The sequence below is a fragment of the Haliaeetus albicilla genome, chromosome Z (genome assembly GCF_947461875.1).
Source record: "Haliaeetus albicilla chromosome Z, bHalAlb1.1, whole genome shotgun sequence".
In the NCBI taxonomy this organism is placed as follows: Eukaryota; Metazoa; Chordata; class Aves; order Accipitriformes; family Accipitridae; genus Haliaeetus; species Haliaeetus albicilla.
This window is the reverse complement of record NC_091516.1, coordinates 1,733,783-1,760,148: the sequence shown is the minus strand read 5'-3', so window position 1 is coordinate 1,760,148 and position 26,366 is coordinate 1,733,783. Positions and strand designations below refer to the sequence as shown.

General features: G+C 41.9%; 1 protein-coding gene across 7 annotated transcripts in view; it reads left to right on the top strand.

Moving 5' to 3' along the window:
• Window positions 1-6,384: 6,384 nt before the first annotated feature.
• LOC104319407 (LIF receptor subunit alpha) overlaps window positions 6,385-26,366 on the top strand; it is a 55,026-nt gene continuing 35,044 nt past the window's right edge. Inside the window, exons 1-3 of one of the 7 annotated variants that reach the window (XM_069777501.1) lie at window positions 6,394-6,532; window positions 15,074-15,180; window positions 15,787-16,029. The gene's annotated coding sequence lies outside the window, so the exon portion shown is untranslated. Of the gene's footprint in view, window positions 6,545-7,024; window positions 7,044-15,073; window positions 15,181-15,786; window positions 16,030-26,366 lie in introns of those variants that run through there. The other 6 variants (XM_069777498.1, XM_069777497.1, XM_069777499.1 and 3 more) reach the window with 6 other exon arrangements.

The window sequence follows — 26,366 nt, the reverse complement described above, 5'->3', positions numbered from 1 at the left end:
GCTTGTTATACCAGAAGAGAGGATGTGAGGATGTACGCAGATATGTAATTAAGTGGGTACTAGGTTAGGATTGTACGTCATTGGTAGAGATGTTTTTGTATAAAAATAAAAACACAACAGAGGACAAAAATAGGTCCACCTTGATGGAAACTCCTGGAATGGATACAGAATTTGCCACAATATTTAACCTAATGCAAACAAACACCTGCTTTTATGAAAACCTGACTTTCAAATATGCTGGGATTTCCCTCTTTACTAGAGTTAGACCTTTTAACAGCCTGCAAGAGAACTGTGGTTAACCAGGGTGACTGAGACACACCAAACAATAATATTTCTAAAGTCAGGCCCAGAAAGGATAAAGTTGTTTCTAATAAATGGATTTTGCCATTGCATCCTCCAAGGCCACGCCTTAAGGTATCTTATTTGCACATTATTTAATGCTACGATATCCCAAGCTCTGAAGCACTGTGTTAAGCAGTATTGAAACCTACATCTGAAAAATGACATAGAAAGACTGACAGGAGGAATGCCATGAACCATGTAAATATAGAACTTCATACGCTCCTGCAAAGCATTAGTTATGTATCTCCATCTCCCCTCTGGCTGAGCTGTCTTTGTCTCGCTACTTTTATGCTGATGCATAGAAATTTGGCTCCAAGCAGTGAGTGGGCTTACAGTTCAGTCCAAGGGTAGTATGGGAGAAGGCATATTTCTTTCCCTGGATATGGTTCAGTGAGGGGAGAGGGTGTTATTGCCTGGAAACTTTGTGCAGAGAGAATTTTGAAAATTCTAGCCACTTGTTCAGGATTCACTGAAGCTGGCGGCTCAGCTGAGTTACATGAATTCTGATTGAATGGCTGCTGTTGATCTAGAGATCAGCTCTGGAGTGCATGTAAAGTTCATAACAGCTTAGGGTGCTTCAAATTCATCTGACATTCATCAGACATGTTCAGGCCATGGACTGAAGCACAGAAAATCTGAAGCATCAACTTACTAAGCTTCGTAGTGCAGGGGACACTTGTTTGTGGGATCTCACAGAAACAGAGACAGCATGGCAGTATCTAGCTGATAAATTGGTGAGCAGAAAGGTATGACTGACAGGAATGGCACTGCACTGGAAAAAGAGCCAACACTACAGTGACAAGAATTGCTAAATAAGGAGTACAGTTGAAAGTTGCACAGAGCAAGGCAGTATGTTTGAATGTGATACACTGGTGCTGGGGAGCCAATGGAGGGTCTTGCAGTATTAAGAGTATATACATGTCTGAGACATTCTCAGTATCTTTTACTTGCAGATTTCCATGCTTCTCTGGCTATTACAAATCTAAATTACCTTCTGACTCTCATAAATCCTCTTTTTCATGATGTAATTAGGCCTTTGCACTACCGTGCAAAGTAAGCCCCTTCAATTTCATGTCCATAAATCAGACTTAGTTCTAGAACTGGTTCCACCAGCCCTTCCACAGTTAGTAAGATTGTTACCATTTGTTGGTGTTTCTTCAGAAATTTATATTTAACTTCATTTCTTTCCAAGAACTATGCTGTATCTTATTTCACTGACCTGGAGACTGACCTCTCATGCTACTGTATGGGACTCAGCAATGGGACGCATCCTTCATGATGATTAAGCATGTGCTGAACTTCACACTGCCCGTATAGTCAACTGCAGAATGGCACAAATGCTTAGCTTGGGAAGCAGGCTTGCAACTGTTAATCAGTTTTCAGCATGTAGGTTGTTTTAGCAGAGGAACTTAAGCAGTAGGTCCCTTCTCAGTCATTAGTTCACTGTAGCCACTGTAGACATTTGTAACATTAAGACTCATCTGAATGAAGTATGAATGGAAACTCCTGCATGTGGAAGCATCAGAAGACACAGTAGAGCAAGGGTGGAAAGATAAACATTAATGGACATGATGGACATGAACAGCAGTCAAATCAAGGGTCAGTGGGGAGTGTGCTGTTTACATCAAGACCACAAGACAAGACCAAAAGTTCAGTCCTCTGGCTCTGATAAAAGCCATAGCATAAGCAACTCGTCACCCCCCAAAACCATGCTCTGTTAGCATGGGCTCAGATAACACCTTCCCAAGAGGAAGACAGACAGTAGCCATAAAGATGACAAAATAAGGGAATAAGGCAATGGGCAGAAACTTTTTCAAAGGTTTCTTGAGGATAAGGCAAGCAAGGGTCTGAGGCAAAACCATTGCATAACAACTGCTTGACTTGGGACAATACAAAAGACTTGTTCAAAAAAATTGTTTGCTGTTGCCAGTCAAGACAGACCCAACATAATTAGTGAGGACTCAACAGTTGGTGCCCCTTGTCCTCTGTCCTATGCACAAATGACCCTGGTCAGACCAATTGCACACAAAGATCTTGACACTTGGCAGTGTGTGGCAATGAGATCCACCTGCTAGCATCTCTGTACTGCATGGGAGAAGCTTTACCTTCACTGCTGACCATAAGGGTCTTATTGCTGGTAGTGAATCCAGTATTTCCACACCATGTATTTTTCAGGCATCTGAGGTAGAATTTTTTTCCAGTGAAGCAAATGTAAGTGCCTTCAATTTAATTGTTTTTGGCAAGTAGTGTTTTTCTTTCCATTTCTTTTTAAATTCATGGCACTATCTAAGTTAGTGCAGGTCACTAGATCAAAGTCCTTCATTGCTTCTCCCTGCAAACACAAAACCCACAATAGACTGTATGGTTTTCCTGCAGACAGGGGAGACCAGGGAATTTTCTGAAGCCCTTTAGCAATATATTGCCAACATGTCACTGGGTTTACAAGCATAAGTCCCTAATGATGAAGAAAATTCTCCGTATTTGAAAAATATTAATTACAAAGAGTTTATTTCTCTGGGGTCAATGTACTCATTTCCAAGAATAGCTCTACGCCAGATTGACAACACAGGGATGCTTCCACTGAGACCTCATAGGAAAGAGCTGTTGCTTTGTGAGTGCACCAAAACAAATGCACTATCCACAGTACTCGAGGTTATTCTTGGCATGAACAGAGGCTACTCCTGCTCTTATCACAGCCAGTGTGAGTTTTGTTATTGGCTTTCCTGAATACATTCAGCCAGACCCAGATTTGCTTTGTTGATTGTATTATATAATATTTTTTTAAAGAAAACAGGAATAGATAGTCCATAAAAAGAATCATTGGCAGATCTTTGCTGGCAGTATTATGTATTTACAATCTCTGGTGTTTGTAAATGCTGGTAGAAGGACTACCTCTCACGATTCTGGTTAAACTGTATGGTTTGTAAAATGTGCACACAACTTCTCAGCAAAGGAAGTTCTTTAATATTCTTTATTGGCTGGAGGAAAGTGGGTGCCAAATACAACTGTGAAGTGGGAAACAATGCACAAAGGAAAAGTTCCAGAACATCAACACATCCGTTCCTTTTCTCTGCCATAAATAACCAACACACCCTTAAATACAAGACTAAATGGCTCCAGGAAACTCTCATTAATGAAAATGTCCTAGCTGGGCTTCCCACTTTCATTTGGAATTTACATGCCCCAAGATGTATTTGCTGACCTAGACAGCAGATACGTTATTCTCTAAGTAATACTAAGCACTGAGATAAACTAAGATAAACTAAAACTAGCCTGCTATCTGGAGAGACTTAAACCTTCCTCTCTCACTGTCCAAAACATTAATGTTGAAAGGCACAGCCCTGCTGCTGTTAAAATCAATGACAAAATCCTACACGGAGTATATAAAGACACAGTGTGTGTTCCAGCATCTGTCCTTCAGTTTTCTGGAAACCAGAGATAAGGCAGGAAACAAAATAAATGGCCTGCATATATGTACTACATGCAGATAAGTTTCATTATAAAATCTAGCAACTAAGATATTTTACCGGGAAGGTCTCGTGATGAGACAGGATGCATACATAGCGTATTTTCTGCAGATCAGAAGTAGTAGGATAGTTAGACTAGTTATTTCTCTAGGGGATATTTATATTAAAATTAGCATGTATCACTGTATAAAAAAGAGATAACTGACACCAATCATCTGTAGCTTTATCACCTTGAAACTTGTACTATACAGACTTGTCTTAAATAGCATCAGATCTAGAAAGTTTCTTAACTTCCAACTGAGTCATTAAAAATTGAGTCATTAATACAATATCAAAACCTTAAAACAACGTCAGGAACTACCCCTACCTCTGATTTCTCCTGGTAGCTTCTTCTAATTTCACAATCACGTTTTTCCACTTGAAAAAGAACAACGCACTCCTCTTTCCCCAGTTCCTGTATGGAATGTCTGTGAATTGCAGGGAAGTTGCCTTGCTAATTAAAAAGAGAAAATGGTAAAAATTACTATTGCTTGATTTCATCATATAGAAAATGAGCCAGATCTTCTCAATTACTCATGGTACACATGGTACCGTGTACATGGTACAGGGCTTCCTGACAAGTTGGATGCCTGTGAGGTGAAATAACATGAGCTGAAGAAAAGAAAGGTGGTATACCTTCATATAATGTTTTCAATGCCTTTGAAAGAAAGTCCTTGTGTCGCTTTTGTGGATGGAAACCTTCATTTGTGGGTCTGTCATCCATGGCACAGATGCAAGCTGCATCCTTCCGAGCCTTGGTTGCAGACTCTGGGGAGGGCACCAGCCTCCAATTAATGAGGTCTGGAAATGGAGGAAGGCAGAGGCAGTCCTCCCTTGGATGGGTCAAGTACAATGAAACAGCCAACTTTTCCCCAAGCCTTCTGGTGCTATGGATATTCCCAGTTTCACTGCAGCCTTGGCAGAGGGGCAGGAGGGCTTCAGGGCTAGAATGGGAACAGGGAACTAAGTGCAAAAATGGTCTTAGGCAGCTGACATACCAAAGCTCTTGGTGCCTGGAGTGAAGTCTCGATCACAGAATTAGCCATCCAGCAGACCTTCCTGGTGGGGAGAGATTTGGGACTGTGAAGAGCTGACTGATGTGCTGGAAGAGTAACTGCTTAAACGTAGTAGATAGAAGACCCCTAAGAGAACTCTCTTAAAGCCTGTCCGTCCTTGGAGTTATGAATGTTTTGAAGTGCATCAGGAGAAGACATCGTCTTCTGCTTGGGATTCACAGCCCAGGGCTTCTCTCTAAATGCTCTTTAAAAAAACTCCCTTCTTTCCCAAGAACGGCATGTGTATAAGGAGACTCAATCCTTCATCTTGAGAAGGTGACACGGGTGAACGGATAGACGACTGTCTCAGGATACAAGGCCTGAAGTCAAGTGTGCTCTTGAGGCAGAAGAGATCTGAACTCAAGTTCAGATGCGTGACCTAACCACAAGGTTCATGTGTCTCTTGCTGGCGTCCTGAAGCTTCAGTTCTCTTTGCAGAAGCAAAAACACTGGAAAGGGGAGGAAATGGTGGAAGATTTCTTCTCTACAAAATAGCCTGTATTCACTCAGCCTGAGCAGGGAGCGTGCAGGATGGCAGGAGACTCTGGCTTTGAGGACCAGAAATCATCTACTTAGCCAAGATGGGACACAAGTCTGGCCCAGGGCCTCCATACAAGTCTTTGCAGTTCCTTATCATCCAGGTTCTGCGAAAAACAATCTACAGCAATTTGGAAAACCTCTGTAGGAAAATGTAGGCAGAAAAACGCAAGGACAAACCAAGCAGTTACTTTTTCTCCCCGTTCTGCTGTGGTTTACTGGGGAACAAGAGAGGAGCCACAGGCTTGCCAACTCTTCTGATTTTATGGGCCTCGTGGTATATATTTTTTTTAATTGCCTGACTCTTGAGACTGTGGGATTGTGAGGATTTCAAGTTTAATTTAAAAGAGAGGCTGGCATGTAGCCGTTGTGGCTTCAAAGAAATGTTGGAGGTCAAGTCGCTGACCTCAAAACCTAGGGGCAAATACAAAGATAAAATGAATCAAGAATCTCCAGGGTTTGGAGGGCCAGGCCCACCGCTTCAAACCCTGGAGGGCTGGCAGCACTGGCGATACTTTCCGAAGCAGGGTGTTTGGCCGTGTCACAGAGAGAACCTGATGGGATCCCACCCCTGACTTCGCCCACCCTCGCAGCGCCCTCCGAACAGCCCAGTGGGGACCCAACGAAACCACCGGCCGCCGAACTATCTGTAACAACTTAGTCCCGGCTATCCCCCGGCGACGCAACCGAAGCCTGAAATCCTGCGTAGCTTCGCCCCGATGTAACCAGGACTGCCGGCGGCGGGCCTGCGGCCGAGCGCGGCCGCAGCAGCCGGGCCGGGCCGGGCCGGGCGAGCCGAGCCGAGCCGGGCCGGGCTGGGCCGGGCGGCGGGAGGCGGCGGTGCCCCGGGGGCAGGGCCGGGGGTGGCGGCGGGGCCGGGCGGTGCGCGGCGCAGGCTCCTCCCGCAGGCAGCCCGCCATCCCTTCTCCTCCATCCCTCCCTCCCTCCCTCCCGCCCCGGCTCCATCCCTCCTTCCTGTCGGCGCTGCGCACTGCTGCCCGCCGGAGCTGGGCCGCGCCGCGGGCAGCCCCGCGCACCACTCCCCCCGCGGCATGAGGCTGCCGCAGGGCACGGCGAGGCGGCGGCGAGTGGGTGAGCGGGTGAGTGAGTGAGTGAGTGAGTGCCGGGGCCCGGGCCGGGCGCCTTGAGGCGGCGGCGGCCCCGCGGCGGGGCCCCGCTCGCACCTGGGAGGGGGCGGCCCGAGGGGCGCGGTGATAGGTGCCCCCTCCATCCCTCCCTCTGCCCGCTCCGCGGAGGGGCCGGCCAGGAGGGCGGGGGTGGGTCGACGGCCCGGCCCGGACGGGCCGGGGCCGCGGGGAGGTTCCAAGCCCCCCCCCCCGCCCGCCTGCTGGCGCGGGCGCTGCGGCGCGGGGCTCGGCCGGGGCCGGGGGACAGGTGGCGGCGGCGGCGGGGGCGCGGCGGGGGCCGGAGGCGGTGCGGGCGCCGACCGCGGCAGCAGCGTCCCCCGGGGGTACGGGGGAGAGACCGGCGGCTCCTCTCTGCCGCTGCCCGCAGCCTGCGGCTTAAAGAGAGGCTGTGTTTTGTCAACAGCTCGTTCTGCTGGCCGGCAGGTTGGTTGGTTCGTTCGGGCACTGAACAGCGGGTAAATAACGTTTATGCCTCTTTTTGCGCTTTTAATTTTTTTTTTTTTTTTTTTAATAAGTAGCACCCTTACAGAAAAGGGGAGCTTGGGAGGAGAATCCAGAGCCCCTTCTGTGGTTGGGGAGCATCCAGACACGCTGCGCGCCTCGCCGCACGCCGTCTGTGCAGGCACACAGGCGCAGTGGCAGCTTGCTGTGTCTATTTTGAGTGATTGAATTTCTGATGTGTTTAGGGAGTGTGTTTTAAAAAGATCCCTCTAAGCCTCTGAGGTGGTTGTGGAGAGAACGTCATTCCCTTGTTAAAATTCAGCGTGTGTAAAGTGAATTTGAACTGGGCATATTGTGCTGGCATGCTGTGTGTTGCTTTGGTAGGAATTGGTGACGTACGTGGTTTGTTTGTTTTTCAGTTGTAATCGGTGGTGGGTGCCTGGGAGTCTTGCTATAAATGGGAGTAAAGCTCTGGATAGGTGTTATAATCACCTAGTGCCGGGGAGGCTTAGGCTGTCAGCTGTTGTGTAGGAATTGTCACTTTGTTTCTTTTCCACAGACTTTCACACTTAACGTTTCCATTGCAAAAATAGTCAAATATTCATATTCTGTAACGAAGCTGACCATGTCCTGTCAAATTCCTTTCAGGGAAGCATGGGCATTGGGTAGCTTTCTGCTCTACTTGAAACCTAGCTTGTTACCTAAGTAAGGCAATGTGACTTACCTTTGACATCTCACCTGCAAGTCTGTTCTGACTTTTTTCCTTGCTGTGAAAGAATTATTTGAATTCTTCTTAAACCCTTCGTTCGACTCCACAGCATGAATCCAGACTGTTAATCAGACTTAGCAGGTTTAGTAGCTGTGGGGAAGATTGAAGTCCATGTCGTGCCATGTTTCATCTCAAATCAGCATGTGGCAATACCAGCTGAGACAGTATGTTTTTTAATGTAGATCTGTCAGTGCACATGTGCTTTATATATAAAGCTGTGTGCATGTGCTTTATATATAAACTTTGCACATCCTGTAGGGAAGAATGCGTGAATGCCTTGATCTGGAAAAAGCCTGTGCTGGTCCTTAACTTCTCAACCATTGTATGTGGTATGGTTTTGGTGGCAAAGATAAGCTTTGATTTCTGTAGGTTTTTGCTGATTAAGCATGGGCATAGAAGTCTCCCGGATTTGGCCCCAATATCAATCAAGAACAAAACAAAAAATATGATTGATGAGGGGAAGGATTAGGGTGTGGAAGAGACAGAAACAAATGCAGGGAGTGGATTCACAGAACGAGTAGTGCCGTATCTGCAGCTGGTTGCTATTGCTCGGTATGGGTTGCCTGTCATTAGCTGGATAGGGATCTGCAGCTTAGTTACTTCTGAGAAGCCTGCTGAGGCTACTAAGAAAAGACAGTCTAGTATCAGCAGGCTGCAGGACTATGTATCTAAACTGGAAAATATTGCAAAAGTCCACAAATGGAAAGCTTAAAAATCTAACTTGGAGCTGGTTTGGAGTATAGCTTTTAGGCAGTCAGCAGATCACCTGATTTTGTTTGATTTTGCTTTCTGTTTACTTAGTCTTCGCATCCTTTCATCTTATCACTGTTTCACCTATTCAAACTTTTATCAGCGTTATTAAGTGATAACAGTTTCCATTGTGCACTCTCCAAGCATACCTCTTTAGTCACTTAGAGCAACCAGTGGCAAGCACTATCTATGAGTTAGTTTGTGCAAAATCCCTTTACAGGTGTGCTGAGGAAAGGGAGAGACTTAACCTTCAGGTGAGGGCATTCTCATAGACTTGCCAAAGGCAAGTCAGGAATATGTGGGAACAGCCATATGGTTGGAGATGCTCTTCAGGAAAGAGAGAGAAACTTATTTTCACAGGTGGCAAAGCTGCTGCTACTGCTGTAGCAGGGAATTCATGGGGCTTTAACTTGCAAGTGCTTGATGAGTTATGAGCTATGGTATAAGGCTGCATCTGTCTCAACACTGTGCAGCTCAGGGCTTTAGTAAACATTCAAAAAAATCTCAATTTTTTAATATCCATAGGTAATGCTAGAATAGAGTCTGTAAATCTATTAGGAACAGCTCTCTCAGAGCATGAATATTAGATTTTTTAATCAGTGGGTGACTGACAGCAAGTTTTGTGCCGTATGAAAAGATGTGTTTAAACTCAGTACGTTAGTAAGAATTCATCTGAAAGATGAAATGGTACCTCAAGAAGAAAGTGTCTGGCAGTCTTAAACAATCTAGATGTTTATAAATACCGACTCTATCTTGGAGAGTGCAGTGTTTCACAAGGCTGATGCAGATGGATTATGTTTTTCTGCAAATGACCCAATAGATCATGTCCCCAGGTAAATGAGGTTCTTTTCCACTTACACTGTGTTCTGGTGCTCAGAGGAATGTAGAGGATGCTGAATTCAGCAGTTCCTGTTGTGTTGATACATTTGTTGGATGAAAGCAAAAATGATCTGATACAGTTTTAAATGATAGGTTACATTATCTTGTAATGAGCTTATTTGAGCTGTTGAAAGGCAGCTTTTGGATAAGGGAAGGGAAAACAGAAAAAAGAAATCAGGAAACTTCTTGGAGTTAGTTTTGTTCCATTTTCAATAATAGGTATTGATCTAGGACACAGTTATAATAGAAACACTGGATCTTGGATTCAGATTGATGTTGAAATACAGAGACGATTCAAGTGATGGGATGTTAATTAGCAGTAGAAGAAAAAGTCTGATGATGGAGGTTTAAAGATGCTCACATAGGTAGAAGGATTGAGAACTCAAATAAGATACTGGTGGCTCTTTGAGAGGGGATGGTGTTGCTCCGAGTTAGACATTGATGCATGTGCAGGGAGACACAGAGAGCAGGTATGAAAGTCAATTTTACTCCTGTTACCATAACTAGCTAGAATTGATTGAAATGATTCATGTTTTGGTGCATCTTTTCCCCTGAGATTTAGTTATTACTCCTTTTTGACTGTTAGGCATCAAATTTCTGCCTATGAATAAGAAAATAAATTACTTCTAGATAAGGCTTGAGAGGTGATTGTGCTCTACGCCCCAAAACTGGTTGATGTATTTCATTCTATAACAGTTTAATGTAGAAGATACAAATAATCCTTGGGAGCAGGACCTGGAGCCTGTGGTCCCTTGCTTCCAGTGAGTGCCCTCTCACAAGGACACAGAGTCCCGCTCTAAGCCAGTCGTTACTTAAGCTGCAGAGAGAAATGCCATCTGCAGCAAGGCTGGAGAATTCTCTGTCCTGACCCATCTGTTACTTCGAGCAGTCTCTGGGGTGGTCGGAGGTGTTTCCTATACCCCAGCGAGTGCTGCAGTGGCTGGGCTGCCTTAGAAAAGGGAGCACCACTGCTTTCTTTTTCTATGTCTTTAAACAAAAGCAATGGCTCCTGCTTTTTCTGGGGAACATGATTCTGTGGTTCTGTGCACATTTTATCAGCAGACACAGGCGGGGAATAATTGCTTTGTGAGTCTTGAGTGTCTAAGCATCAGGCAAATGTTGTGGCACTGTCAAAGATGAGACTGTGCATCTGTGCATGCAGTTGAAATTTATCATCACCTCTCTTTTCTTTCCCCCCACACCCACTCCCCCGCCCCCCAGTACTTAGCTGCAGCTAAATGGGATTTTGGAACATTTTTCTTTCAGGTTTAAGCATAAGAAGTTCATTTTTTATAGGTACTTAAATGTCTCCAGGGATCATCTTCCAGAATCTTATGGTTCTCTTCCAGACTCATTAGCACAGCAATGGTGGGGGCCATATAAATTCCTAGATGTCCAGAGCTGTTTTCTTACCTACCTTTGTGGGGTGCAGGGGCAGCTAGGATACCAATCACCAGCAAATGCAGAGGTTCCTGTGTTCTTTGCCTGCCTTACTTACTGATTTATAAACTAGCAGATGGTAATTAGAATGAATGATATGTGGAAGTTCTGATCTGACACTGAGAAGAATATCCAGGGACTGTTCTTTCCTGTGCACCATCAATTTTTTGCTGATCACTGCTGTCCTCCCTCCCCTGGAAAATTTGAAATCCCTAAATTTGCAGACTGTAGGAGACCTCCTGCTGTGTGTCTGTAAGGTCCTTGCACTTCCTGCAAGAACCAGAAACTCTCAGCAGAGGCTTTTGCCACTTCACTGCTGTCTGCCTTTCCCTGCTGCCCTCTCTTGGAATCACTCCTAGTAGCAGGTTTCACTGCAGGCAGAAAGTGCTTAAACTAAAAATAACTCCTAACCCATCAGTATGAATGTTGGTCAGGGTGTAAGGTTTTGAAGGGCATATGCCTCCCCTCCTTTCCATGCATGGTCTGGAGCTGGCATTGGAGTGAGGTTGAAGACTGTTGCTACAACAGAAGCGGCTTTCCCTTATCCCACAGGCAGAGAACTGCTGAGTTGTCAGCTGTTGAGTCCAAATTATGCCTTTTACCTCAGGGAGCACAAGTTATAAAAGCATGTGTCATGGAAACAAGGACAGCACTGTAGCAATTCCCCGCTGCTTCTGCCTCGCTGCCTACCCTGCCAAAAATCAGACCCACAGCACAGCCTACAGCAGAGAATGGACAGCCCATGTTGCCAGCTTGGTGTTAGGGGAGCGCTTGGGAGCAGGATGGCTTCCCCCTCTCTTGGGCCATTTGTTGTCAGGGAGCACAGTCTCCTTTCTCACCTGTAAACCCAGCAATTTAGGGGCAGCTTCCTGCAAAACCAAAAAGCACAGCCTTTCAGCTCCTCCTGAAATTTCCTGAAGTCTTAACTAGATAAAGTAGTGCTTTCTTTGGGTTGCATTTATGCTGCAGCATTTTCCTTGCCAGCCAAATGATTTCACTGACACAGGAACACTGGTTAGAGAATTACTGTGGGGTTTTGATTTTTTTCTGGGATGTTTCTATATTGATAAGCAACATTATACCGGTGTTCTTTGCCAGTATAGCTTACTGCATTTTGATCATCAGTCAAAAGCACTTTCTTCTGGAATATACATATACTCCTAAAACAGAGGTATATATTTGTGCTTGCTCTGTATCTATAGCTGCACTGGTAATAGCTTTGTAATAATGACTGAAACTCGATAGCTTTGTATCAAGGTAGCCTAGTAGTTTGTAGTGCATAATCATGAAATTTAAGTAAAGCAATGTATTTGTACGATTTCTTTAGGTGATAAACACTGTCTGAAAAGTATACTGGAATGCTTCTTATGCTTGCATAATTCTGTCATTATTGCGCAAGTTGCTTAAAGGTATAATAAAAGTGCAAGTAACAGGGGTGGTTGAAGGTGGTTTACACTGTCAATCTGGCTCAGAAATGGTCCATGTTTTACTTTTGGGCCTCAGCCATCCATCTAAACTAGTTTTGCTCCCTAAATAAATCAATTACTTCCCTCCAAGAGGAAATGCAGGCTCAGTTGACTGGGTAGCATGGTTAATCATTTATTCTGGATGGCATGGATATGGCCCATGGCAAGCTTGGCTAGCACGGTGAGCAGAGCAAGCCAGCTCTATCCCAGCTGGCTTTATGCCCTCAAATGCCCCCCACGTTGTGCCTTGGGCATGCTACACATTTCAACCTAAAGATTTTAAAAATACTTTCTCTTCATTTCAAGCACTTAGAATGTTGAAGCATAGAAAAAGCTGTTTTGGAGTCAGATGATGACCTGGGCCACTTGCTGCAAAGTGGTCTAGCCCAGACTTGGACATGTTGGTCCCAAACAGTGTGATGGCAAGTCTGTCTGCAGCATTTAGCCTGGGGGTGAAGATACCCTCCCACTGCAATCCATGAGAGTGGTTTGAGCATCTCTGATATTCATGCTTTCTATAACTTTACAAGCTGCATTTCAAATTACTTACACGTTTGAAACACATCCCACATATCTTGGAGAGCCCAGAGCAGAGGGAGATTTGGACAAGTGGGAGATGAGGCATGGCTCTGCTCATTGTGGGGCTGGCCTGGGCAGGCAGTTGCCTTTTGGGGCTGTCTGGTGGTATCTGCCTTAGCCTGGCAGCCCTTCTCCCTTCCAAACAGGACTTAACATGGTCACCCAGAAGCTCTTGTGCCAAGACAGTAATGCTGCTCATCATGTGATGTAACCTTGTTTGTATGGCTGACCATGGATTTGCCCTTCTTGAACTGGGTGATCTAATGGCCTCTCTTAACTATAAAATCAGTGAGGACAGAGCTGCAAAATGTCTTTCTCAAATAATTGGTCTTAATATTACTGCAGGGCAAAAATGCTGCTTAAATCAAATGAACTTCAGAAGAAAATTATAGTGGTCAGTATTATAGGTGGGGCTTCTGCAGACTCTGAAGCCCAAAGGTGAGTGTAACTTATAAGTATTCCAACTATAACTAATTTTCACAATATTTCATGTTTTGGATCAAGTTCAGCACTTGTGGCAAAAGAGATGTTTGACCTCTGAGGTTTTACAGCTACTCTGGAGCTAAAACCAAGGAGATAAGCTTTTAATGTTTAATCCTAGGCAGAGAAAGAGGAGGAGAGAGAGAAAAAAAATACAAAACAAAAATGTGATTTATTTATATTGTAGACTTCACTGTTGTCTTGAGTTATGTGCAACAAGCACTGAAGTACTGTGTGTGTGAGGTATACATAAACATCAAACTCTTTTACTTCTGCTAGGGTTTCTGCTGGTTCAGAGGATAATAATATCAATTCCCTAGAGTCCACCTGTTCCTCTTCCTTTTCCGCTCCTTCCCCCTGCTCCATCTCTTCCAAAGGTCATGGCTATGAGAAGTCTTTAGTGTACAGGTCTCAAGACACGTAACTCGTAATTCATCTGCTAGAACAGCATTGTCATGATTCCCAATATAGAAGAGCCTTCTCCTCCAAATTAAATGTGATTGACCTGTTTCTTTTTCAAAATGCTAGGAAAGTTTTTAAAGAAGATATTTTTGACCAACTGGCCACATATTTCAAATGACAGGATCAGTCTGGATGTAAATCCGGCAAGCGGTCATGTGACCCTCATTTTAAATCTTATCTCAAAATCTGTAGTTTGTCCCCTGTATGTTGTCTTCCTTCACCATTAAAATGCTTATTCATGTGAGATCTGTGCAAGATTCGTGATAATCTAGTCTGATGTTGGTATAATGTGAACCAAAGGCTTTAATCTGGGAGGACTTATATTGAGCCCGTATTAAGAATTTTTGGGGAATGCATCCAATCTTATTTTTTATTTAAAAAAATAAAACCCCATCCTTGAAGAGCTTTGCCAATACTTAATTATCTTTACTTTTCACAATGTGTACTTTTCAGTGGAGGTCTACTACATGGCATTGACTCCATATCTCATATATCATGGGTTATGTTCAAAATCCTTTCTCTGTGTATGTAATGGAGAACTGTGATCAAGTAACCTTGTTGAACTAAATAGTTGCATTGTTTTAGGCTTTTCAACAACAGACGATCTCTCAAACCTGAACTGCCCTAAGTAATCACTTGATCTTGTGTATAAATTGACTTTGTACTGGATTAAACCATTTCCACTGGTAATGAATGGCTAGTTTTTCTTTTGTGCTGTTGGATCAAGTGCTTTTGTAAGGTAGCCCCATCCATACAGAATAAGTTGTGAGGACTTTTATCTTCAGCATCTTTTATGTATTTGTTTGCTTGGGATCTGATAACTGATACTTTGAGAATTGAATGTTTTCCAGTTGCTTCCCCATATTTCAACTAATGAGTGGTGCAGCTGGTGTTAATATGTGCAGAATGTATCCTTGAAAACATTAGATTCTTGTCTATTATCCTTTTGCCCGGCTGTATGCATGCTTGCTAATCAGTACATAACTCTGGGTTGGAGTTTGGGCAGTGATTACTGCAGACAGAGATGGGAGCAAGAACTCTGTGTTACAATAGCTGCCTGTAGAATTAGGTCACTAACAGGCTTTCAGCAAAGTAGTATTACTTGCCCTCTCTACACACTCAAACACAGAAGGTATATTTATAATTCCACATCTTTTCTGAGTGATCCCCTAGTGTAGCATTCTTCTTGATGGTTTATATATGAATCTTTTAACTTCAGGTACCTAATGTGACTGCTCAGTTCAGCATTTAACTCTCCCATACCGAAGACTAAGGACTGAGCCTGTCACAGGCTCCTGCAGCTGGGCTCCTGCCAACAGTGCAAATGTAAGTTTATGCATGCCTTTATTCATAAGATAGAATTAGTCATATACTTATGTGTTTGTAAATTCAGGAGCTATATATGTATATATGTGGTTACTGAGGCTTATTATCTTGCATAAATCAGCAGTTAGTTAGTCACGAGCAGCACTCCATGGCTTTGAAATACCTTCTTGTCAGAGGGCACAGGTGATCTCTGATACCATTTAGCAACTTGTTTCATGGGACTTGAGAATTAAGATGAATAAGATGCTGCAATTTAAACCCAGATATCTGATGAACTGATCACTTTAATAAGAATTTAGCAAGTACTGGTAATAATTGCCTCCAATTGATCTCTTCTTTTGAAGTAATGTGCAGTAATTTTTACCTTCTTTAATGATAGTCAATTGTTGGGTTGATTTTTTTTTTTTTAATTATTTTCTTATTTGGAAAAAAGAGATACTCGTCACTTGCACTCCTAATGCGTATGTATACCTCTGATCTTTTTGATGGCTTCTACTGTAGCTCACAAAGACTTTCTGTATATATTATTCTAAAGTCAAATATATATGTTCCTGAGGCATACGCATTGTTATCTAAATATGTTTTGCAAATATGATCCTTGTACAGATCCAGTGTCTAGCTCTTTAATACGGAAAATTGCAGAAATGAGGAAAAACAGAGTACTCTTCAAAGATGTTTGAGGTGGTGTTATTTTTAAATGCTGTGTGGGTTCTAGTGACTTGCTCTGTGGTGAGGTTGACACAAGCTTCTGTAGAAGAGGATTTCACAAAAGGAAGAAAAAGTGAGACATTGGTGTTTCATACCATAAAATTTACAGTAGAGGTTTTGCCGATCTCTGGATTTAGGCAGGTAAGCTTATAAGAACGTGCTTGGCTTTGTGAGTCATGCATTGTGTATCTGGATGGACCTGATTAGATGCATAAAGATCAGAAAAATTTTCCTAAGGAATAGATACTGGAAGAGAAACTAAAAATAAGCTGAAGCAGAACATGTCATTCATATAACTACACCAAAGGGCTGGCTGTTCAATTAACTCTCTCTTCTCTGCAGTTATGTTTCCCCTTGCCCCTGCCTTTGCGCCCCATGCCTGGGCACCGCAATCTGCAGCTGCCAGAGACACCACTGAGAATTGTCGCACATCTCTTGTTCCCACAGTTGGACTTGCTCAGCACTTTGGAAACAATAGCTACTTCATTGCTGAGTTGTGAAACAAAAAAGTTAAACATTTCAGCAACAATGCATGAAAAATGTGATGAACAGCCTTCCACAGGAAGAGATTTTTCCATGCCAGTGTGTAGGTATACAGGATGTATTGGTGACAGAAGCTAATAAGTAAGAAATCCTTCTCCTTTTGTACATCATCTGCCAGCTCAGTACTGAGAGAGAAGTAAACCATGAGATTTACTAATAATAGCAGGAAGGAAGAACCCTGTTAAACAGAGATAGCAAAGTTGGAATGACCTGTGTGTGTAAAATCCAAGGTTGTTTTTCCCTCTCCACAGCCCTTTTTTATAGTAACCCTTGAGAATAGAAAACCAAAAAAAACCCAAAAAAAAAAGAGATCTTCAGGAGAAGAGTCTTGCTTTCAAGGAAGGATTGAGGGAGAAGAGGCAGATGCAAGTCACAGATGATGTAGTGATAGTCATATGAAAATTATGAGAAGAAGTGAGATGAAGTTCAGTTGTGGCTTTGAAAGTTTCTGTTTTGTATTCTAATTCTAAGCGTGAATCAGGTCAGGAGAGACTTGTGGAACTGACTCATTCTATGTCCTATTAGTAGTAGTCTCAATTTTCTATGAGCTGCTTTCAGTTTTAAATGAGGTGTGGCATCATTAGCCTTACAGACACTGCTGTCTCAGCACTTGCTGGTGGGTTATATACAGGGACTCAACTTACCACTCTTGCTAAGTTCTAAAAAGAATGACAGAAAAGCATTGCTTTATTTTACAGCAATAAAAATTATATATATGGGTTCTAGCCATCTTGCTTAATTTTTTAAAATATTCAGCCCTTCATTGCTTTGTTCCTTTTGCTATGCATTATTTTAATGATGGAGAGTTTGCTCAAGTGTTTTATCCCCCTGCAGAGTACTTTCTAGCAGCATTTTCCATTCTGAGACCTTCCATGAAACAGTTAAAGAGCTGCTAGTTTATTTACATCAAGAAAAATCAAGAAACCTAAAATAAATCCAACCGACAGACAAGATGTAAACTTCTAATTTGCAGTATTCTGAATAAACTTAGGAATTTTTTAGCATCTTTTTCACTATTGTGGACTGAGACATCTCAGTCTGTGTTTGAATTAGATTTGAAGTCATTTAGCAGAAATTGAAAACAAAATTTGAACTTTTTTGTATGTTTTGTTTTAAAACAATGTTCCGCCTAAACTGAATATTGAGCCTAAATTACTTGAAATGGAAAACCAGGTGTTAATTTAATTGTAAAACAGCTACATCTTGTGCCTTTGGCATTGCAGCCACATGATTTATTTCAGTTAGGGCAATACAGTTAAGGAAATGCCGCATGTTTGCAGAGCTGGGGATAACATGAAGGAGTACACTCAAACTGAGCTGAGGCTGCCTGTATTTTGGAGGTGTCAAAGAGAGGGGTAGAAAGGATGACATGAATGTATCAGTTCATGTTGAGGCACTAAGTTGCTAGCTGTGCTGCTATGAGAACTGATCCACAAGTGGACCATCAGTCCTTTGAGTCCTTTGCAGGGACCTGGAGACCTTTGTGAGAGGAACAGAGCGGACAAGGAGGAGTGCTATTAGCTGCAGACAGCTGGATTAGGTGTTCCTGCAAGTCTTTTGGGTCCATGGCTCCGTTGAAGGTTGTGAACAGCAAGAGAATGAGAGGTTACTGGTACCAAGAGCAGGCGTGTGTGTGGTGGGACAGTGAGTCTCAGTTTCCAGCAGCCATGTTTAAGTACATGCATGCACAAGTGCAAGGGTTAATATTTGTTCTTTATAGCCTGTGAATGGTCTCACTTGGGTCTATAACAGTTAATTAGGAAAGAGACCAACTCTGATGCATGTCAACTGTAGAAGTCAATATTTGTATTTCTGAGTACTTAATTCCTACACTTTGGCGCCTTAAAAGGAGGATATGCATGTATATGCATAAATTAAAAGGTGGAGGGGAATAAGGTGCAACTAAAACAGTATGTGAAAGAAATAAATGCCAACTGCTATGTAATTATGCATGGACAGACTTGTTCTGGTAAAGTCATACTAGACTGTAGACCTTCCTTCTTTGAAAAGGTTGGAAGGGGAATGGCAGCACTTGAGTGCCCACTTGGGAGTGGAGCAAAGAGGAAAGCATTTCCTCACCCCAGTGGAACAGTAGCCTCCACATGATAACATGCTGCGGTACGTCTTCATGTGACACATCTGGTACTTACTAAGAGTGGAAATACAGCATGGCATGAGAGCTTTTAAAGTCTCAAAAAAGATTAATACAATGGGAATTTATCACAAAATATAGATCTATAGTTTCAGCAGTTGCCCATTCCCTCGATTACTAAAACCCCAATTTATTTCTCGTGACTCTCATTCCCTACATTCACTCTAAAAGGATATTGCATAACCGTTGCCCATTATTCTCAATATATTATTTAATGTGAAAGCTGCATTTCAGCATTTGATCTATTTATATACTGTTTGTACACATGAAGACAGGCTTTCTTTGGATTTGGTTCATTGTACCTTAAAAATAATTCTAATACTGCAGGTTTCATTGTAAACAATGAAGGATTCCAACCCTCAGGTCATTGCCAGTTGTTTAAAAAAAACACGCTTGGAATTGCTTCAGTAATTATCAGTGTTCTCTTATAAAACTAAATAGGCTTTTCCTGTGATGGAAAGAAGATTAAAGGTCATATAGTTCAAAATAAGTTTTTGGACATTGCCAGATTAAGGAAAATAAACTCTTCCATTAATAAGGTCAACTTCTTTTGTGTTTATTAGATCATAAGGATGTATGAGCTGAAGAGAACCGGCAGGGACAGAATTATGTAGATAACATGACTCTTCTGAGGAGCAGCAACTTTTTTCTGCAGCCATCTTTGTAAAGTCTGAGTGACATGGTCTGGCCCTTGAACTACATTGAGTAAAGTGCAGTTGACAATGTGGGCAAATGGTGTTTTCCTCTGAAGATACGCTATCTTGAGAACTACACAGAGACTAACAGTACCCCTAAAAAATGAAATGTGCTCTTGAATATTTGGTTTGTGGTTTATTTCAGTTATTTATCAGTAAAATGCAGCAAGCATTGGAGAAGTGGGAAATCTTCTCTGTGTATTTTCATTTCATTCTAGGCTTATACACTGCAAAAAAAGTGGGTACATTTGTTTCTGTGCTTTGTACCTGTATTAAGTATTGAAAAGGCATAATGGGTAGCCATAGCATTCATGATAAGAGTTGTTTTTTATATACGCAATCGGACTTGTGTGCCTTTGCTCAGTGTACTTGTTCCATGCTGCGTTGTGAAGCGCAAGAATTCAAGGAAGTGTGTCAACCATGAGGTCACTGAATTCAGGAATATCAGGAAATGTGTGTAGCTGTATCAGATTTATGCAAATACATAAGTTGAATCCTTCACCTTACTGCAATATTAATTTGCCAGTTGTAGTAAGTAGCAAGAAATTTTTTGAATGGGTTAAAATGTAAGTGTGCAAAGGACTCGGAGCCATTTCCTTCTCTTGCACAGCACAATAACCTAGAAGATCAAAATTTCTCTTTTGGCCAGTAGTGTCCCTTAACCTTCACCCCTTTGCTTTGTTCTTTGTTCAGATGATTAGGTGTTTTCCATCTGCACCTCTATGGAAGATGAATCTGTGCTTGTTAATTTGAGCTGACTTCCTAAGGAAGTCGGGCTTATCTGATAATGCTTTGTCCTCTTACCCTTGCAATAACCTTTGAACATGCTGCCCAGGTTCAGTTCACTCAGAACGAGGAGGTGAGGTCTCAGCATACTGCGTCCTTACAAGCTTGATGAAACTCTGCAGCTGGATAAAGAGACCCTGCTGAGGAAATAGCTGCAGAGCGAAGTCAGCCTTTACTGGACTGCACTCCAGGCCTCTCTGGTGTGTCTTCTCTGATGTCTAATAAGTCTTAGGGGGTAATCTATAATATCTGCCTAATACGTGACAACAAGAAATTGTGAACAAGCTTGCAGATATCACAAAACATATTTAGTCTACTTTTGGTAGTATTGGGATTCACTGTGTTTCTCAGAAGAGTTTGTGTTCTGTTGTTACCATCTGGAGAGCAGTGCTGTGTTCCTAGTAGTGATGGATGTGCTTGTATTTAACCACATGCTCAGTGGCTAATTGATATGGGCAAGGACTTCCAAACTCAGGAGTTAGACACCCAATTTTCTTTTGAAAGTGTCTTTGTTTTTCTGAAAATCTCACGCTAGGAACATCAAATGCAAATTGGGGACCACTCTTGCATGGTGTACACTGGGCAATGCATGGCAAATGACTCCAGTAGGACTAACAGTTTCCAAATTAGCATACAATTTAATTGAAAACAGGCATAATTCAGTGAGAACAAAAGGCGAAGCGTGCAAAAAGTATATTTAGCTTGAAAAAACAAAAAATGTCATCTAGTAAGTTCAGTCTTAGTGGTAAAAACAAATCATCAGTTCCTACAGTGTCTCTTGGGTTTGTTCTGCCCTTGCAGTCCACTGCTCTTCCAGACTACTCTGCCTCTTCAGTATCACTGCACTTTTTTCTCTCCAGCCTGACTGTCCCAGCAGTGATATTCTTCCCAATTCTCTCTGTAAGCCACCTGGCTTGTTCTTGTTAGGTGGGGTTTTTTTGGTTGATGTGAGTAACCTGAAGGAGTCTCCCACTGTACTTTCTAAATCCTTCTCAAAATTATATCTATTGCTATGACATCTGCTTCTTCTGTGTATTTTCCTTTCTTTCTAAAGGCAAGTCCTAAGGGTCTCAGTTTCTTTGTGTGTATGTGTGTTGTGCTGTCCAATGGGTACTAAATGCTTTCATAAAATCACCCTTGAATTGTTGTGCTTGTTCATGGATTTCTTAAGCAAATGACTTCAAACCTTTCTGATCCCTGTCCTGTATGTAGTTTTCATGCATCAGCCTCCCCAAGTCAGGAAATCCCATGCAAAGAGTTTTCTCTCATCTCTTTGCCAGGTAGGGGTGCGTCTCATGCTAATCACTACCTGGAAGTACCCACCACCTCTCCAGTCTGCATCTTGCTTATTTGCAGTTCCATAGTGTTTAACAGTCCTGGGACTGGAGGAAAGGAAGATACTGGAAAGCAGGTGCAGCTGTGCGTTGGCCTTAGACCCTGAGCCAGGTGAAATATTTACTCCAGCTGGGGTGCACCTTTACTCTTGCTGGTAAAATTTCTTGCCAGAATGCTTGCCTTTGTGCACCTTTACTCTTGCTGGTAAAATTTCTTGCCAGAATGCTTGCCTTTGTAGATGGTGCTTGTGACCAGGAGCTTTGAAAATGAATTGCTGAAGTGTTGATCCTTGTGTTGAGCTTGTGTGTTGCATCCTGACATCTCACATCACTTCATCTTGCAGAGCAGAAGCAGGCTGAAGTGGCTGCAAGGTAACTGTGGTAGCTTCCCAGCATCTCAGAGGTGATGCTGCTGTTTGGCAGCTAGAGGAAGCAGTGAGGAGGGAATTTTTCTCTTCATGCTTGACAGGAAAAAAACCAACAAAACAAAGTTTGTCTCAAAGGACTGAAAATTTGGCTTTGTGCACTGCAGCACATTTACTGTATACTATCTTAACACCCTGTCTTTGTTTCCTTTTCCTCCACTGCAGATTAGGAGAGTGCATTCGGTGCAGATAGGCAGCTTGAATTATTTTATCAGCTTTTGGAAAGCGAAATAGCAGATTCTTCAATTAATTCCTCAGAACTGGGGAAAGCCAGATTCCCAGATGGGATTCAGCCTTCATTTATAAATGAGTTTTAGTGATTCATGTCCTGCAAATCTTTTATAATGTGGAATACTGCCATGTTATAAAACAGAGATGGAAAGCCTGCATTTAGATTACTAAAGAGAGATTTTTGTCTCAACTTCGGGGAATTTTCTTAAGGAGGTGGAAGAATGTACTCTATTGAAAAACAGCCAAACCCCCTCAAATAAATCTTATTAATTCTACTTCCATTTTTCTTATTACTAAGCTAGCTTTAAAGTGAAAGACTGAAGGCTGTGGGATCAGCAAAGCTGTTCTAAAGAAAACCAGTTCATCTTCTGTTTCTGTGTTCATTGTCTTTACTGTCAGCTGTATTGGCAATTTGCTTGGTTTCCCAGAAATGTGTACTTCTGGCATGGTCTTTCAGATAGGGGAATTTTTTTGGAAGCTTTCTGTTGGCAATAGTAGGATATGTAATTTGATATATGCATTTTTATCTGGATATAGGCGTGTTTGCTTTCACTTTGAAGATTAAATTAGTATCTTTGGGCAGAGACAAGTAAAATGAGTGTTCTCCATCTGCTAAGCAGAATAATTTTTCTTCTATCAATGAGGTTTTGATCTAGGCACATACTCAGCCACCTGCATTTCTGCCTGGCTGTATTTGGGATGATGGCTGTTCAGTATTGCCAAAAATGCAGCCTGCCATCAGGCACTACAATTTTTTGTTGATGTGCTATATAATAATTTTCCTTGAGAGTTTTTAATGTTCCATTTGTTGGTAAATTACAATGATACCTTTAACTGTGGAGAAAAAACAAATAAATTGCAACTTGAGAAAATTTATTGACAAAGAGATTTCTTCTATTATGTTTAATACATATGTTTTTACTGTTTGCGTGGTTTCGTCTAGTATTCTCCACTCACAGTTCCCCTAAACCTTTTGTATAAGCTGACTTTTTAACCGTTTCTTCTTAGGTGTCTGCTTGTGGAGCACAAAAATAGCCATAAAAAGTGTGGCCACTGAACCTCAACTCACAGATTTTTTTTAAAACCAAATCTGGAGGGTTGTGACTGGCAGATCAAACTGCAGGCAGAAAGCAGGCCAGAAAGATTTTTATCTGTTTTGTTTGTTTTCAAAGTGGTTTCCAAGCACTTGACAATGAAAGAGATTTGGAGACCAGAAAACTCAAAAGTAGAACAAAGCTTTGGAGAACTTATGTGCTTAGAGAACTTATCTGTTACAACTGACTAAGAAAATACTTTTTGTTGTTGTTGTTGTTCTTTAAAGAGAATCGAGCATTTGGTTAACTCTGCTTTAAAAAAAGATATGCAGAACCAGTTAAGCCAAGAAATAACATAATATGAAACACAGTCAGTAGGAGAGATACCAGTTATCTTCTGTTTTTCCCTTTGAGAGGTTAAGTCTAAAGAGGCTGGTAATGTCTTGGCATGTCAGTGTCAAACAGCCGGTGCTGCCCTAGTTTTCTCAGCTTGTCCCAGAAACTTTAACCTTCTTTACAGCTGACAAGGTTTTGAAGGAAAGCTGTCCACAGCTGCTTTTCTGAGGTGCACATTATTGACTTGGAGTCCTTTCCCTCTCTTTTCTATCTGGCCACCAGTAGGTGCACTGTATGGATCAAAACATCTTTAAAATTCATCTAAAAGTCCACAGTTGGTATTTAGCTGTTTCAAATAAGGGCCACCATCCACTGGCTTCAGTGATTAAGAATCTGAATCTAATTGTTCCTTCGTTATCATATCTGCATAAAAAGCAATTTAAAATGACTTCTTTCTGACCACAGGCACAAGGGTAGTTCCTCTGCACAACATAAAGCCCTGAGCAGAAGTCAGGACTTCTCCATGTACTGTAGCTTCCAACACTTATTGTGGAATCCTGCTTTTAGTAGCTGCTCTTAAATATGGGCAATTATATACTGAAGCCTGCCATGCCTTTGCTGTTGGTATGGCACGAATTTGCATGTGAATATGAGATGCAACACGATGTTGTTCCTTAGCATGGATTTATGTGAGGCTTTTTCCTTATTTTAAAATTTCAAAAGTGAAGACCTTTTCAGGCAAGGCCTTTAAGATGATTTTGCTGTGCAAATATACTCATGCTAAGCCAGGAGGTTTGCAGTCCATTTGAGGATGAGGTTGGAGTCTGAAGTACTAGATAAACAGCTATGTGGCAGCTTTATACAGTAGTATCCAGGGCTGGATCACATGCTGAAACTGAGTCAACAAGGTCTGAATGTTGAGAGAAAAGCAAATATGGCATGGGCTGTGTAAACAAATACTATGCATAGGGTTTGCCTTAGAAAAGTTCCTTCATTGTGCTTGATAATGCTCAGGCCTCAGGGGGCAGAAATATTTCAAAGCTGAGGATACAGCAGATTTGGTCCACAGAGAAATATTTTTTCCAGGAATGGTCAGAAATCTAGAAACTGAGACTGGGAAATGATGAAAAAAATTGGAGTTTTTAAGGGAGGAGCTAGTAGAGACCTGGTATCAGTCATCTTTGTAAGAGGTTGACTGCAAGATGGAGAATAAACTGTTCTTTGTCTGCTGGAGATAGGACAAAGTAATGTGCTTAAAATGGAGCAAGAGATAGTTGTGTAGCACATTGGGAGCACTAATGGTAGTGCCAGTGAAGTGACACAAATAGATTGCCCAAGGCAATGAGATTGTTGTGGGATGTGCTGTTGCTGATGTTTTTTGAGATGGACGTCTGTTAAAAATGGTTAGTTGCAGTTGCTCTTTCTGGTGGAGACAATGGGCTGACCACCTTCATCTTATTTTTTAAAAATGAAGATTTACAATATAAAGACATTTACACTTAGTGACAACTGCTCCTGTTACACTCCAGCCGGCCCTGTTCAAGGTTTTGCCAACGTTGAGCTCTCTTGTTCTAAATAAATATCTCTGACTCTTATATTGTCCTATCCAGCTTTAGAGTATATCTGCCTGGAGGGTAACATGCTTTTCGTGTCTCTCCAGGGTACAGAAAAACCTCCATGCCTTTTTTGAATTAGTCTTGAACTGATGGAAGGCAGCTTTCATCCAAAGAAAGTGAATTTCCTATTTTTAAATTGCTTAAATTATTTTATAACTTTGTAATTAAAACAAGCCTATAAATGGGGATCTTTTCTCCTGACTAATGGCATTTAATTACGCGACATGAGGCTTCAAATTGCCAACTTTTCAGCAAGCTATAAAATGTGTATGAGAAGACAGGAGCCAGGGAGTCTACGCTTCTTACGAAAGATTGTGGTTTACAAGACACTCATCATGCTCTGCATGAAAGTGCATAGGTTCCCTTTGGTGCCTGACTCTGAAACAGATACAAAACTGTGCTTGAGTTAGGAGAATTTGGTATGACTCGAATTTCTTGTAATTCACTGCTATGATGTTACTCTTAAAAATTCGGCAGTAGAGGGACTACTCAGTAAGTGGTGTTTTAAAAGAATTTGCAGAAAATCAGAAGATTTTCTTGAACCACAGACACACACAGGTATAGTTGCTGAAATCTGCCTCATAAACCTGGCATGACCAAACAGGTTTTGCACAATCCTGTTCAGATAATGTGTTTAAAAAGTGAGAGGCTTGGGATTTAATTAACTCCACAATACAGTTTTCTCTCCTTCCAGTGGTATCAGTGCTTTCCCTTTTTTTCATTCTTTCCTTGGCTTTTGCTAACTGATAAGGGACTGTCAACAGATTTTGATGTAAAACTTGAAGTTCTGATTTTGGGCTTTCCTGCAAACCAGAAATGGCCTTTGAAGAAGTACTCACAAACAAAGAGATATAATTCACAGGTACATTGCAAATAGCAATCAGTCTTTTTATTCATGTAACACCCAGGTCTGTCTGAGTGCTTTTCACATTTTTGATGAAGTGAGAGGTTTGTGAACAAAGTTAAGCCTAGAGGTAACATCCCATATTTTCATTAGTAACATGGATAATTAGGACATGAAGACCCTGAAAAACACCCAAATGCAGTGGGGGACTTTTGGCACAGAGATTATTATATTTTATGTGCTGGTGGGTTCTTGATTCATCTTTACCTGAACATGGATTTGTCAAACTTCACTTTTGATTTGGCCTTTAACACCTTGCACGGCATGGATATTACAGTTTAGGAATATGTAAAAAGAAGAACTGAATGTGTCTAGGCGTAATATAGCTTAAATTATGTTTTTAGCGAGGTCTTCAGGTAACTTGAGAACACGGTGAAAATAAAATAATTGTTAATTTTTAAGGGTATTTCCTCCCTCCAGAT